General features: G+C 43.7%; 2 pseudogenes; one reads left to right on the forward strand and one right to left on the reverse strand.

Moving 5' to 3' along the window:
• Positions 1-599: 599 nt before the first annotated feature.
• On the reverse strand, positions 600-719 carry LOC134971361 (5S ribosomal RNA; annotated as a pseudogene).
• Positions 720-4,194: 3,475 nt separating this feature from the next.
• LOC134971292 (5S ribosomal RNA) lies at positions 4,195-4,314 on the forward strand (annotated as a pseudogene).
• Positions 4,315-17,226: the final 12,912 nt, after the last annotated feature.

Here is a 17,226-nt window from a genome sequence, read left to right on the forward strand (position 1 = left end):
TTTGTTTAAGTCAGGCACCCGGCGAGACACCTGTTGTCCGTGGGACGAATAAGGCCATTGACATGCCTGGTCAAAATACAAAAAAAAATCAACTCTTCGGTGTGGAATTATTTTAACAGAAATGCGGACAACAGGTGTCAAGTCGTGTGTTGCCTTTGTCAAGCTGTAATAAAGAAAAAATACCAAATGAGAGGAAATGGGAAAGAAGTAGACTCTTGTTTGGGAGCACTCAACCTCAGAGGGACTGAAGTGTATCAATGTCTTATACTGATAAAATCATGATTTTAATAGTTTCTTAGTAAAATATTTAGAATTATCGGAGTTCAATAAATATGTGATTCAGGACTATTATGCGAAAATATTTATATAGATTAGAGTAGATAATTAGCAAAAATTGCTATAATATAATGTAAGCCGGAAAATCTTTTATATTGTCAAAAAGGTGTCACCTTCTAGTCTCAGTAGTGTCCGTCATAGAGAGTATATGACCATCATTCATACTGCAAGAATCCCAAATGGAAAAATGATAGCAGAGAATTAAATCATAGGTCATATGGATCCGAGTACCTATCTGTGACTTAAAATTAGGCAGCAAAATTTATTTGCAGTACCAGGATGTTCCAAGGTGCTCTCCCATCCAAGTACTTGTCCGGCCCTCCACTGCTTGGCTTCCAAGATCGGAAGAGATTGGGCATCTCCAGTGGGGTATGTCCGCAATTTTTTAAGCTAGCCCTTTTGTTTGTCACCTTAAATAGGAAATGGAATTGGTCGTATTTTCCACAAGAAAAGGGGGACGGACACACATGTGACAATTAGGCTCAAAATATACAGATTGGATATAACAATTATATGGCAAGAAAATGTCAAAGCCACTAATATCCAAACAAGGTAAATCCTTCCTTATTTATGCAGTACTGTACACCAGTCAAATATGAGTCAATAATAAACTCACTCGTAGTAGTGCTGTCTAAATATGTAAAACTAGGCATGCATTTATCACCAAGAGAAATCCCAAGATTACTACAAAGGAATCCTTTATAGTTGATGGGTTTGTATCTATATTTTTTGACAACCAATAATCCACCATTGGTATATACATCTGAGGTATACAGATGAAAGCAAATGTTGCAGTAACAGGGTGTTCCAAAGTGGTCTCCCATCTAAGTACCAACCCTGCCCACCACTATATAGCAATCGTGCTTGGATGCAATTAAGCACTTTTAGTGGGGTACATCCGCAATTGTATGCTTTTTACTGATTAGTATAATCACTTTCAATTAGTGAGTTTCTAAACCAGGTGGCCCTTTAATGGTATGAACAGAAAGCTTGGATGCATGTAATGCCTTATATACAGATTTAAACAGGGAATTTATCAATACAATTCTTAGTTTCTAAGAATGTACTCCACCACCTTCCGGAGTACCCAGGCACATAAGTTGGTTCAGCAAAAACAAATGGAAATTCATATTCATGACATTTTCATAAAATATAATACATAGTAAATGGATAAATAAACCATCTGTGTGTATCTATACAAGATATGCAGCTGGTTTCTTACCGCAGCATATGGTATATTGTTCTTGCTGAAGAGTGTAATTTAGATCAAAACATAACAGGTGTCAGCTTTAATAGCAGATAAATCCTCAACCATTCTGTGGTGATCAGGAAACATAGGTCTAAACCTGACAAACTTTATGGCATATCATTTTAGAATAGTACTACAGGTTGAGTATCCCATATCCAAATATTCCGAAATACGGAATATTCCGAAATACTGACTTTTTTGACTGAGACTGAGATAGTGAAAACTTTGTTTTTTGATGGCTCAATGTACACAAACTTTGTTTAATACACAAAGTTATTAAAGTTATTGTATTAAATGACCCTCAGGCTGTGTGTATAAGGTGTATATGAAACATAAATGAATTGTGTGAATGTACACACACTTTGTTTAATGCACAAAATTACAAAAAATATTGTCTAAAATGACCTTCAGGCTGTGTGTATAAGGTGTATATGTAACATAAATGCATTCTGTGCTTAGATTTAGGTCCCATCACCATGATATCTCATTATGGTATGCAATTATTCCAAAATACGGAAAAATCCGATATCCAAAATACCTCTGGTCCCAAGCATTTTGGATAAGGGATACTCAACCTGTACCACTAAGCAGTAATATAGCTTGTGGGGATATGTAGGTTGGCAGGTAACTATTTACTAATCGCCCTATGTAGAGACTGCTAGAAATTTAAGCATAACAGGTACTGTTATATTTATACCAGACACTCCGGTATTTCATACGATACCAAGCTGTGTAGGATTTTGTGTCCCCAGGTTTTCCGGTGCAGTTATTGTGAGTGTGGATAACGGGAGGGGTGCTGCTGATCCCCGCTGCTCCTGCCCACGATCGAGCTCCAGCAAGTGAGGAGAACGCCGCTACGTCCCACCGTTTGTACCCGCAAACGGGTTCCAGAGGGTTGTGGAAGATCCAGTGGATATCCACCACTGTTTGCCCGCAATCGAGCTTCGGCGGGTGGGGAGAGCCGCTGACTTCCGCGGCTTCTGTGGTTGCCTGGGGACAGGCTGAGATGATCCGGCTTACAGGTCACGTGTGCGCACCACGTGACCATAAGGGTCCTGACATACGTTTCGCTGGTAGGCTTGATCACAGGACGTGGTCCTGTGATCAAGCCTATCAGCGAAATGTACATCAGGACCCTTATGGTCACGTGGTGCGCACACGTGACCTGTAAGCCGGATCATCTCAGCCTGTCACCAGGCAACCACAGAAGCCGCGGAAGTCAGCAGCTCTCCCCACCCGCCGGAGCTTGATTGCGGGCAAACAGTGGTGGATATCCACTGGATCTTCCACAACCCTCTGGAACCCGTTTGCGGGTACAAACGGCGGGACGTAGCGGCGTTCTCCTCACTTGCTGGAGCTCGATCGTGTGCAGGAGCAGCGGGGATCAGCGGCACCCCTCCCGTTATCCACACTCACAATACCTGCACCGGAAAACCTGGGGACACAAAATCCTACACAGCTTGGTATCGTATGAAATACCGGAGTGTCTGGTATAAATATAACAGTACCAGTTATGCTTAAATTTCTAGCAGTCTCTACATAGGGAGATTAGTAAATAGTTACCTGCCAACCTACATATCCCCACAAGCTATATTACTGCTTAGTGGTAGTACTATTCTAAAATGATATGCCATAAAGTTTGCCAGGTTTAGACCTATGTTTCCTGATCACCACAGAATGGTTGAGGATTTATCTGCTATTAAAGCTGACACCTGTTATGTTTTGATCTAAATTACACTCTTCAGCAAGAACAATATACCATATGCTGCGGTAAGAAACCAGCTGCATATCTTGTATAGATACACACAGATGGTTTATTTATCCATTTACTATGTATTATATTTTATGAAAATTTCATGAATATAAATTTCCATTTGTTTTTACTGAACCAACTTATGTGCCTGGGCACTCCGGAAGGTGGTGGAGTACATTCTTAGAAACTAAGAATTGTATTGATAAATTCCCTGTTTAAATCTGTATATAAGGCATTACATGCATCCAAGCTTTCTGTTCATACCATTAAAGGGCCACCTGGTTTAGAAACTCACTAATTGAAAGTGATTATACTAATTAGTGAAAAGCATACAATTGCGGATGTACCCCACTAAAATTGCTTAATTGCATCCAAGCACAATTGCTATATAGTGGTGGGCAGGGTTGGTACTTAGATGGGAGACCACTTTGGAACACCCTGTTACTGCAACATTTGCTTTCATCTGTATACCTCAGATGTATATACCAATGGTGGATTATTGGTTGTCAAAAAATATAGATACAAACCCATCAACTATAAAGGATTCCTTTGTAGTAATCTTGGGATTTCTCTGGGTGATAAATGCATGCCTAGTTTTACATATTTAGACAGCACTACTACGAGTGAGTTTATTATTGACTTATATTTGACTGGTGTACAGTACTGCATAAATAAGGAAGGATTTACCTTGTTTGGATATTAGTGGCTTTGACATTTTCTTGCCATATAATTGTTATATCCAATCTGTATATTTTGAGCCTAATTGTCACATGTGTGTCCGTCCCCCTTTTCTTGTGGAAAATACGACCAATTCCATTTCCTATTTAAGGTGACAAACAAAGGGGCTAGCTTAAAAAATTGCGGACATACCCCACTGGAGATGCCCAATCTCTTCCGATCTTGGAAGCCAAGCAGTGGAGGGCCGGACTAGTACTTGGATGGGAGAGCACCTTGGAACATCCTGGTACTGCAAATAAATTTTGCTGCCTAATTTTAAGTCACAGATAGGTACTCGGATCCATATGACCTATGATTTAAATTCTCTGCTATCATTTTTCCATTTGGGATTCTTGCAGTATGAATGATGGTCATATACTCTCTATGACGGACACTACTGAGACTAGAAGGTGACACCTTTTTGACAATATAAAAGATTTTCCGGCTTACATTATATTATAGCAATTTTTGCTAATTATCTACTCTAATCTATATAAATTTTTTCGCATAATAGTCCTGAATCACATATTTATTGAACTCCGATAATTCTACATATTTTACTAAGAAACTATTAAAATCATGATTTTATCAGTATAAGACATTGATACACTTCAGTCCCTCTGAGGTTGAGTGCTCCCAAACAAGAGTCTACTTCTTTCCCATTTCCTCTCATTTGGTATTTTTTCTTTAATACTTTTTTGACTCATGGGAGCACCACTGAATGGTAACAAAACTTAGTGCACTTGAAAAGATACAGTATCTTTCTATATGCACAGTTACCTTAATCCGAATTAATTCTAAAACATAAATTTCAGTTTCTCAGAGGACATTATTCAGATTTCTATTTATACAAAAACTATTGATAGACCGGTGCGGTTCCCACAAACCCCTTTCTCAAGCTGTAATAAGTAGGGGAAAGGACGTTAACCACCTAGGAACATCCTCCTTTATACGTCACTTGGAGCACATTCATCAGAAGTCATTGACAAGTTCAAAAACTTTGGGTGACAGCGGAAGCAATCCACTGACAACTAAATCCCTTCTTCCTCTTGTACCCAAGCTCCTGCAAACCACCCCACCAACTCCCTTAATGTTAATTTCCTCCTTAGACAGGAACGCCAATAGTCCTGCAGGCCATGTCACTGGCAAGTCTGATGAGTCCTCTCCTAACTGGGATTCCTCCGATGGATCCTTGAGTGTAACGCCTACTGCTGCTGTTGCTGCTGGCGCTGCTGTTGTTGCTGCTGGGAGTCGAGCGTCATCCCAGAGGGGAAGTCGGAAGACCACTTGTACTACTTCCAGTAAGCAATTGACTGTCCAACAGTCCTTTACGAGGAAGATGAAATATCACAGCAGTCATCCTGTTGCAAAGCGGATAACTCAGGCCTTGACAACTATGTTGGTGTTAGACGTGCGTCCGGTATCCGCCGTTAGTTCACAGGGACTTAGAGAATTGCTTGAGGTAGTGTGTCCCCGTTACCAAATACCATTTAGGTTCCACTTCTCCAGGCAGGCAATACCGAGAATGTACACGGACGTCAGAAAAAGAGTCACCAGTGTCCTAAAAAATGCAGTTGTACCCACTGTCCACTTAACCACGGACATGTGGACAAATGGAGCAGGGCAGACTAAGGACTATGGCCCTCATTCCGAGCTGATCGCTCGCTAGCTGCTTTTAGCAGCAGTGCAAACGCTAAGCCGCCTCCCTCTGGGAGTGTATCTTAGCTTAGCAGAAGTCCGAATGAAAGGTTAGCAGAACAGTGCAGAAATTTTTTCAAGCAGTTTCAGAGTAGCTGCAGACCTACTCCTACCTTGCGATCACTTCAGTCTTATTTAGTTCCTGTTTTGACGTCACAAACATGCCCTGCGTCCGGCCAGCTCCCCTGTTTCCCTAGGCACGCCTGCGTTTTTATCTGACACCCCTGCGTTTTTTAGCACACTCCCTGAAATTGGTCAGTTACCTCCCAGAAACGCCCCATTCCTGTCAATCACTCACCGATCATCAGAGCAACTGAAAAGAGTCGCTCGGCCTTGTGTGAAACTGCATAGTTTTTGGTGAAAGTACGTCGTGCATGCACACTGCGCCCCATACGCATGCACAGAAATTAGTGATGAGCGGGTTCGGTTTCTCGGAAACCGAACCCCCCCGAACTTCACCCTTTTTACACGGGTCCGAGCCATACTCAGATTCTCCCGTATGGCTCGGGCAACCCGAGCGCGCCCGAACGTCATCATCCCGCTGTCGGATTCTCACGAGATTCGGATTCTATATAAGCAGCCGCGCGTCGCCGCCATTTTCACTCGTGCATTGGAAATGTTAGGGAGAGGACGTGGCTGGCGTCCTCTCCGTTATTGTTGAACTTGATTGTGCATTATTGCTTAATTGTGGGGAGGGCTGGGGAGCAGCTGTATAATATAGGAGGAGTACAGTGCAGAGTTTTGCTGATCAGTGACCACCAGTTATCCGTTCTCTGCCTGAAAAAAGCGCTCCATATCTGTGCTCAGTGTACTGCATATATCTGTGCTCACACTGCTTAATTGTGGGGACTGGGGAGCAGCTGTATTATATAGCAGGAGTACAGTGCAGAGTTTTGCTGACAGTGACCACCAGTATACGTTGTCTGCCTGAAAAACACTCCATATCTGTGCTCAGTGTGCTGCTTTATTATGGGGACTGGGGACCACCAGTATAATATTATATAGGAGGAGTACAGTGCAGAGTTTTGCTGACCAGTGACCACCAGTATATAATATATAGCATTACCGTACAGTAGGCCACTGCTGTACCTACCTCTGTGTCGTCATTAAATATACTATCCATCTACATTCTATACCTGTGGTGCATTTTAGTTTTGCAGTTTGCTGACACAGTGACCACCAGTATACTATATATAGCAGTACGGTACGGAAGGCCACTGCTGTACCTACCTCTGTGTCGTCATTAAGTATACTATCCATCTACATTCTATACCTGTGGTGCATTTTAGTTTTGCAGTTTGCTGACACAGTGACCACCAGTATACTATATATAGCAGTACGGTACGGAAGGCCACTGCTGTACCTACCTCTGTGTCGTCATTAAGTATACTATCCATCTACATTCTATACCTGTGGTGCATTTTAGTTTTGCAGTTTGCTGACACAGTGACCACCAGTATACTATATATAGCAGTACGGTACGGAAGGCCACTGCTGTACCTACCTCTGTGTCATCATTAAGTATACTATCCATCTACATTCTATACCTGTGGTGCATTTTAGTTTTGCAGTTTGCTGACACAGTGACCACCAGTATACTATATATAGCAGTACGGTATGGAAGGCCACTGCTGTACCTACCTCTGTGTCATCATTAAGTATACTATCCATCTACATTCTATACCTGTGGTGCATTTTAGTTTTGCAGTTTGCTGACACAGTGACCACCAGTATACTATATATAGCAGTACGGTACGGAAGGCCACTGCTGTACCTACCTCTGTGTCATCATTAAGTATACTATCCATCTACATTCTGTATTATATAGCAGGAGTACAGTGCAGAGTTTTGCTGACAGTGACCACCAGTATACGTTGTCTGCCTGAAAAACACTCCATATCTGTGCTCAGTGTGCTGCTTTATTGTGGGGACTGGGGACCACCAGTACAGGTTGAGTATCCCATATCCAAATATTCCGAAATACGGAATATTCCGAAATACGGACTTTTTTGAGTGAGAGTCAAATAGTGAAACCTTTGTTTTCTGATGACTCAATGTACACAAACTTTGTTTAATACACAAAGTTATTAATAATATTGTATTAAATGACCTTCAGGCTGTGTGCATAAGGTCTATATGAAATATAAATGATTTGTGTGAATGTACACACACTTTGGTTAATGCACAAAGTTATAAAAAATATTGGCTAAAATCACCTTCAGGCTGTGTGTATAAGGTGTATATGAAACATAAATGCATTCTGTGCTTAGATTTAGGTCCCATCACCATGATATCTCATTATGGTATGCAATTATTCCAAAATACGGAAAAATCCGATATCCAAAATACCTCTGGTTCCAAGCATTTTGGATAAGGGATACTCAACCTGTATAATATTATATAGGAGGAGTACAGTGCAGAGTTTTGCTGACCAGTGACCACCAGTATATAATATATAGCATTACCGTACAGTAGGCCACTGCTGTACCTACCTCTGTGTCATCATTAAATATACTATCCATCTACATTCTATACCTGTGGTGCATTTTAGTTTTGCAGTTTGCTGACACAGTGACCACCAGTATACTATATATAGCAGTACGGTACGGAAGGCCACTGCTGTACCTACCTCTGTGTCGTCATTAAGTATACTATCCATCTACATTCTATACCTGTGGTGCATTTTAGTTTTGCAGTTTGCTGACACAGTGACCACCAGTATACTATATATAGCAGTACGGTACGGAAGGCCACTGCTGTACCTACCTCTGTGTCATCATTAAGTATACTATCCATCTACATTCTATACCTGTGGTGCATTTTAGTTTTGCAGTTTGCTGACACAGTGACCACCAGTATACTATATATAGCAGTACGGTACGGAAGGCCACTGCTGTACCTACCTCTGTGTCATCATTAAGTATACTATCCATCTACATTCTATACCTGTGGTGCATTTTAGTTTTGCAGTTTGCTGACACAGTGACCACCAGTATACTATATATAGCAGTACGGTACGGAAGGCCACTGCTGTACCTACCTCTGTGTCGTCATTAAGTATACTATCCATCTACATTCTATACCTGTGGTGCATTTTAGTTTTGCGGTTTGCTGACACAGTGACCACCAGTATACTATTTATAGCAGTACGGTACGGAAGGCCACTGCTGTACCTACCTCTGTGTCGTCATTAAGTGTACTATCCATCTAGATTCTATACCTGTGGTGCATTTTAGTTTTGCAGTTTGTTGACAGTGACCACCAGTATATATAGCAGTACGGTACGGAAGGCCACTGCTCTACCTACCTCTGTGTCGTCAAGTATACTATCCATCTAGATTCTATACCTGTGGTGCATTTTAGTTTTGCAGTTTGCTGACAGTGACCACCAGTATATATAGCAGTACGGTACGGAAGGCCACTGCTCTACCTACCTCTGTGTCGTCAAGTATACTATCCATCTAGATTCTATACCTGTGGTGCATTTTAGTTTTGCAGTTTGCTGACAGTGACCACCAGTATATATAGCAGTACGGTACGGAAGGCCATTGCTCTACCTACCTCTGTGTCGTCAAGTATACTATCCATCTAGATTCTATACCTGTGGTGCATTTTAGTTTTGCAGTTTGCTGACAGTGACCACCAGTATATATAGCAGTACGGTACGGAAGGCCACTGCTCTACCTACCTCTGTGTCGTCAAGTATACTATCCATCCATACCTGTGGTGCATTTCAGTTGTGCGCAGTATATATAGTAGTAGGCCATTGCTATTGATACTGGCATATAATTCCACACATTAAAAAATGGAGAACAAAAATGTGGAGGTTAAAATAGGGAAAGATCAAGATCCACTTCCACCTCGTGCTGAAGCTGCTGCCACTAGTCATGGCCGAGACGACGAAATGCCATCAACGTTGTCTGCCAAGGCCGATGCCCAATGTCATAGTAGAGAGCATGTAAAATCCAAAAAAAAAAAGTTCAGTAAAATGACCCAAAAATCAAAATTGAAAGCATCTGATGAGAAGCGTAAACTTGCCAATATGCCATTTACGACACGGAGTGGCAAGGAACGGCTGAGGCCCTGGCCTATGTTCATGGCTAGTGGTTCAAATTCACATGAGGATGGAAGCACTCATCCTCTCGCTAGAAAAATTACAAGACTTAAGCTGGCAAAAGCACAGCAAAGAACTGTGTGTTCTTCTAAATCACAAATCCCCAAGGAGAGTCCAATTGTGTCGGTTGCGATGCCTGACCTTCCCAACACTGGACGGGAAGAGCTTGCGCTTTCCACCATTTGCACGCCCCCTGCAAGTGCTGGAAGGAGCACCCGCAGTCCAGTTCCTGATAGTCAAATTGAAGATGTCACTGTTGAAGTACACCAGGATGAGGATATGGGTGTTGCTGGTGCTGGGGAGGAAATTGACAAGGAGGATTCTGATGGTGAGGTGGTTTGTTTAAGTCAGGCACCCGGGGAGACACCTGTTGTCCGTGGAACGAATATGGCCATTGACATGCCTGGTCAAAATATTTTAAAAAATCAGCTCTTCGGTGTGGAATTATTTCAACACAAATGCGGACAACAGGTGTCAAGCCGTGTGTTGCCTTTGTCAAGCTGTAATAAGTAGGGGTAAGGACGTTAACCACCTCGGAACATCCTCCCTTATATGTCACCTGCAGCGCATTCATCATAAGTCAGTGACAAGTTCAAAAACTTTGGGTGACAGCGGAAGCAGTCCACTGACCACTAAATCCCTTCCTCTTGTAACCAAGCTCCTGCAAACCACACCACCAACTCCCTCAGTGTCAATTTCCTCCTTACCCAGGAAAGCCAATAGTCCTGCAGGCCATGTCACTGGCAAGTCTGACGAGTCCTCTCCTGCCTGGGATTCCTCCAATGCATCCTTGAGTGTAACGCCTACTGCTGCTGGCGCTGCTGTTGTAGCTGCTGGGAGTCGATCGTCATCCCAGAGTGGAAGTCGGAAGACCACTTGTACTACTTCTAGTAAGCAATTGACTGTCCAACAGTCCTTTGCGAGGAAGATGAAATATCACAGCAGTCATCCTGCTGCAAAGCAGATAACTCAGGCCTTGGCAGCCTGGGCTGTGAGAAACGTGGTTCCGGTATCCACCGTTAATTCAGAGGCAACTAGAGACTTGATTGAGGTACTGTGTCCCCGGTACCAAATACCATCTAGGTTCCATTTCTCTAGGCAGGCGATACCGAAAATGTACACAGACCTCAGAAAGAGAGTTACCAGTGTCCTAAAAAATGCAGTTGTACCCAATGTCCACTTAACCACGGACATGTGGACAAGTGGAGCAGGGCAGACTCAGGACTATATGACTGTGACAGCCCACTGGGTAGATGTATTGCCTCCCGCAGCAAGAACAGCAGCGGCGGCACCAGTAGCAGCATCTCGCAAACGCCAACTCGTTCCTAGGCAGGCTACGCTTTGTGTCACCGCTTTCCAGAAGAGGCACACAGCTGACAACCTCTTACGGAAACTGAGGAAGATCATCGCAGAATGGCTTACCCCAATTGGACTCTCCTGGGGATTTGTGACATCGGACAACGCCACCAATATTGTGCGTGCATTACATCTGGGCAAATTCCAGCACGTCCCATGTTTTGCACATACATTGAATTTGGTGGTGCAGAATTATTTAAAAAACGACAGGGGCGTGCAAGAGATGCTGTCGGTGGCCAGAAGAATTGCGGGCCACTTTCGGCATTCAGCCACCGCGTACAGAAGACTGGAGCACCACCAAACAGTCCTGAACCTGCCCTGCCATCATCTGAAGCAAGAGGTGGTAACGAGGTGGAATTCAACCCTCTATATGCTTCAGAGGATGGAGGAGCAGCAAAAGGCCATTCAAGCCTATACATCTGCCCACGATATAGGCAAAGGAGGGGGAATGCACCTGACTCAAGCGCAGTGGAGAATGATTTCAACGTTGTGCAAGGTTCTGCAACCCTTTGAACTTGCCACACGTGAAGTCAGTTCAGACACTGCCAGCTTGAGTCAGGTCATTCCCCTCATCAGGCTTTTGCAGAAGAAGCTGGAGACATTGAAGGAGGAGCTAAAACAGAGCGATTCCGCTAGGCATGTGGGACTTGTGGATGGAGCTCTTAATTCGCTTAACCAGGATTCACGGGTGGTCAATCTGTTGAAATCAGAGCACTACATTTTGGCCACCGTGCTCGATCCTAGATTTAAAACCTACGTTGTATCTCTCTTTCTGGCAGACACAAGTCTGTAGAGGTTCAAAGACCTGCTGGTGAGAAAATTGTCAAGTCAAGCGAAACGTGACCCGTCAACATCTCCTCCTTCACATTCTCCCGCAACTGGGGGTGCGAGGAAAAGGCTAAGAATTCCGAGCCCACCCGCTGGCGGTGATGCAGGGCAGTCTGGAGCGAGTGCTGACATCTGGTCCGGACTGAAGGACCTGCCAACGATTACTGACATGTCGTCTACTGTCACTGCATATGATTCTCTCACCATTGAAAGAATGGTGGAGGATTATATGAGTGACCGCATCCAAGTAGGCACGTCAGACAGTCCGTACGTATACTGGCAGGAAAAAGAGGCGATTTGGAGGCCCTTGCACAAACTGGCTTTATTCTACCTAAGTTGCCCTCCCTCCAGTGTGTGCTCCGAAAGAGTGTTTAGTGCAGCCGCTCACCTTGTCAGCAATCAGCGTACGAGGTTACTTCCAGAAAATGTGGAGAAGATGATGTTCATCAAAATGAATTATAATCAATTCCTCCGTGGAGACATTCACCAGCAATTGCCTCCAGAAAGTACAGAGGGATCTGAGATGGTGGATTCCAGTGAGGACGAATTAATAATCTGTGAGGAGGGGGATGTACACAGTGAAAGGAGTGAGGAATCGGAGGATGATGATGAGGAGGACATCTTGCCTTTGTAGAGCCAGTTTGTGCAAGGAGAAATTGATTGCTTCTTTTTTGGTGGGGGCCCAAACCAACCAGTCATTTCAGTCACAGTCGTGTGGCAGACCCTGTCGCTGAAATGATGGGTTCGTTAAAGTGTGCATGTCCTGTTTATACAACATAAGGGTGGGTGGGAGGGCCCAAGGACAATTCCATCTTGCACCTCTTTTTTCTTTCATTTTTCTTTGCATCATGTGCTGTTTGGGGACAATTTTTTTGAAGTGCCATCCTGTCTGACACTGCAGTGCCACTCCTAGATGGGCCAGGTGTTTGTGTCAGCCACTTGTGTCGCTTAGCTTAGTCACACAGCGACCTTGGTGCGCCTCTTTTTTTTCTTTGCATCATGTGCTGTTTGGGGACAATTTTTTTGAAGTGCCATCCTGTCTGACACTGCAGTGCCACTCCTAGATGGGCCAGGTGTTTGTGTCGGCCACTTGGGTCGCTTAGCTTAGTCACACAGCTACCTCATTGCGCCTCTTTTTTTTTCTGCATCATGTGCTGTTTGGGGACAATTTTTGAAGTGCCATCCTGTCTGACACTGCAGTGCCACTCCTAGATGGGCCAGGTGTTTGTGTCGGCCACTTGTGTCACTTAGCTTAGTCACACAGCGACCTTGGTGCGCCTCTTTTTTTCTTTGCATCATGTGCTGTTTGGGGACAAGTTTTTTGAAGTGCCATCCTGTCTGACACTGCAGTGCCACTCCTAGATGGGCCAGGTGTTTGTGTCGACCACTTGTGTCGCTTAGCTTAGTCACACAGCGACCTTGGTGCGCCTCTTTTTTCTTTGTATCATGTGCTGTTTGGGGACAATTTTTTTGAAGTGCCATCCTGTCTGACACTGCGTTGCCACTCCTAGATGGGCCAGGTGTTTGTGTCGGCCACTTGTGTCGCTTAGCTTAGCCATCCAGCGACCTCGGTGCAAATTTTAGGACTAAAAATAATGGTGTGAGGTGTTCAGAATAGACTGGAAATGAGTGGAAATTATGGTTATTGAGGTTAATAATACTATGGGATCAAAATGACCCCCAAATTCTATGATTTAAGCTGTTTTTTAGGGTTTTTTGAAAAAAACACCCGAATCCAAAACACACCCGAATCCGACAAAAAATTGTCGGTGAGGTTTTTCCAAAACGCGTCCGAATCCAAAACACGGCCGCGGTATCGAATCCAAAACCAAAACACAAAACCCAAAAAATGTCCGAAAAATAGAATGTAGATGGATAGTATACTTAACGACACAGAGGTAGGTACAGCAGTGGCCTTCCGTACCGTACTGCTATATATACTGGTGGTCACTGTGTCCGCAAACTGCAAAACTAAAATGCACCACAGGTATAGAATGTAGATGGATAGTATACTTAATGACGACACAGAGGTAGGTACAGCAGTGGCCTTCCGTACCGTACTGCTATATATACTGGTGGTCACTGTGTCAGCAAACTGCACAACTGAAATGCACCACAGGTATAGAATGTAGATGGATAGTATACTTAATGACGACACAGATGTAGGTACAGCAGTGGCCTTCCGTACCATACTGCTATATATACTGGTGGTCACTGTGTCAGCAAACTGCAAAACTAAAATGCACCACAGGTATAGAATGTAGATGGATAGTATACTTAATGACGACACAGAGGTAGGTACAGCAGTGGCCTTCCGTACCGTACTGCTATATATACTGGTGGTCACTGTGTCAGCAAACTGCAAAACTAAAATGCACCACAGGTATAGAATGTAGATGGATAGTATACTTAATGACGACACAGAGGTAGGTACAGCAGTGGCCTTCCGTACCGTACTGCTATATATACTGGTGGTCACTGTGTCAGCAAACTGCAAAACTAAAATGCACCACAGGTATAGAATGTAGATGGATAGTATACTTAATGACGACACAGAGGTAGGTACAGCAGTGGCCATCCGTACCGTACTGCTATATATACTGGTGGTCACTGTGTCAGCAAACTGCACAACTGAAATGCACCACAGGTATAGAATGTAGATGGATAGTATACTTAATGACGACACAGAGGTAGGTACAGCAGTGGCCTTCCGTACCGTACTGCTATATATACTGGTGGTCACTGTGTCAGCAAACTGCAAAACTAAAATGCACCACAGGTATAGAATTAGAATGTAGATGGATAGTATACTTAATGACGACACAGAGGTAGGTACAGCAGTGGCCTTCCGTACCGTACTGCTATATATACTGGTGGTCACTGTGTCAGCAAACTGCAAAACTAAAATGCACCACAGGTATAGAATGTAGATGGATAGTATACTTAATGACGACACAGAGGTAGGTACAGCAGTGGCCATCCGTACCGTACTGCTATATATACTGGTGGTCACTGTGTCAGCAAACTGCACAACTGAAATGCACCACAGGTATAGAATGTAGATGGATAGTATACTTAATGACGACACAGAGGTAGGTACAGCAGTGGCCTTCCGTACCGTACTGCTATATATACTGGTGGTCACTGTGTCAGCAAACTGCAAAACTAAAATGCACCACAGGTATAGAATTAGAATGTAGATGGATAGTATACTTAATGACGACACAGAGGTAGGTACAGCAGTGGCCTTCCGTACCGTACTGCTATATATACTGGTGGTCACTGTGTCAGCAAAACTCTGCACTGTACTCCTCCTATATAATATTATACTGGTGGTCCCGACTCCCCAGTCCCCACAATAAAGCAGCACACTGAGCACAGATATGGAGTGTTTTTCAGGCAGACAACGTATACTGGTGGTCACTGTCAGCAAAACTCTGCACTGTACTCCTGCTATATAATACAGCTGCTCCCCAGTCCCCACAATTAAGCAGTGTGAGCACAGATATATGCAGCACACTGAGCACAGATATGGAGTGTTTTTCAGGCAGACAACGTATACTGGTGGTCACTGGTCAGCAAAACTCTGCACTGTACTCCTCCTATATAATACAGCTGCTCCCCAGTCCCCACAATTAAGCAGTGTGAGCACAGATATATGCAGCACACTGAGCACAGATATGGAGTGTTTTTCAGGCAGAGAACGGATAAAACTGGTGGTCACTGATCAGCAAAACTCTGCACTGTACTCCTCCTATATTAATATAAAGCTGCTCCCCAGTCCCCACAATGATATAAGCAAGCACAAATATTTGCATCAACTCAACAATGAATAAACGGAGAGGACGCCAGCCACATCCTCTCCCTAACATTTCCAATGCACGAGTTAAAATGGCGGCGACGCGCGGCTGCTTATACGGAATCCGAATCTCGCGAGAATCCGACAGCGGGATGATGACCTTCGGGCGCGCTCGGGTTAACCGAGCCATACGGGAGAATCCGAGTATGGCTCGGACCCGTGTAAAAAGGGTGAAGTTCGGGGGGGGGTTCGGTTTCCGAGAAACCGAACCCGCTCATCACTAGTTATAACATTTAAAATATTGACGTTGATAATCCGAGTTTAACATGATTTATAGTTGTTAACTAGTCATAAAACATTACTACAGCAGGTATATTTATAATCAACTCAACTTAATACAGAATACAGGTTAAACACGATGGGTATTTTGCCTCTATTCAACCTCAATTACTATGCTACTGTAACTCCATCTAATATAGTCAACAGTCAAATCCGCCATTTTAGTTCTTGTCACATGTCTGTGGAGCATCAATGGAGTAAAGCAGGAAACTGCATCAGCTGGGAGCAGCTATGACAATACAGATTAGCTGACCAGTCAGGATCCAATCGGGAATCAGTCAGCGGTCAGATGACTCCTCTGACCAATCATCAGAGACCCAAGGGTATAAAGGTCCTTCAAAGGCACATCAGTGATTTGTTGTCTGCAGACCTGCTGTGACCTCTGCTGAATATCTCTTTGTCTAGCAGCCTGCTCATTGACTCCTATGCAGTTTACACTTTAGCACCCACTGACTCCATCCAGCAATCCTAAAGAATGCTGGCCATGCTCTAGCAATCCTGTATATTAGGTCACCTAGTTTCTAACCTAGCCTTCAACACTCTTCTCCCGTGGAAACTCCTAGTCCAAACACACAAATGAATCCAAGCTTTACACTGATTGGTTGGATGTTTATCTCACTCCTCCACTTTATCACACTCCAAGGCTTAGTGCACCTGCTCCTCTGTAAAAAAAAAGGGCACAGCTGGCAGGGATGCATGGCAGCCAGTGGCCCTTAGATGGCTTAAGATATGATTAGGGGCACACCTTTTCTAATGAGTCCGGGTTGTTGGAGTTACCACCCTTTGCAGGAGGTATGTTAGGGCTCACGTAATGGGTGCCCATTTAACTGAGCTAAAGTAAGAAGAGGTGTGATCTCTTCTACCCAGTAATGCTGGGAGCACACATGTACTACCATTTGTTTTTTTTTTTAAATGATTTCTATAGGCTAGAGTAGACTGTTTAACCATGCTTTCATTTGCCACCATGTTTATGATTAGAATTAAAGCTGCAACTTAAATGGGTTCCATGTTGCACATGAAATGTATAATACATAAAA

The sequence above is a fragment of the Pseudophryne corroboree genome, chromosome 11, assembly GCF_028390025.1.
Source record: "Pseudophryne corroboree isolate aPseCor3 chromosome 11, aPseCor3.hap2, whole genome shotgun sequence".
Classification (NCBI taxonomy): domain Eukaryota; kingdom Metazoa; phylum Chordata; class Amphibia; order Anura; family Myobatrachidae; genus Pseudophryne; species Pseudophryne corroboree.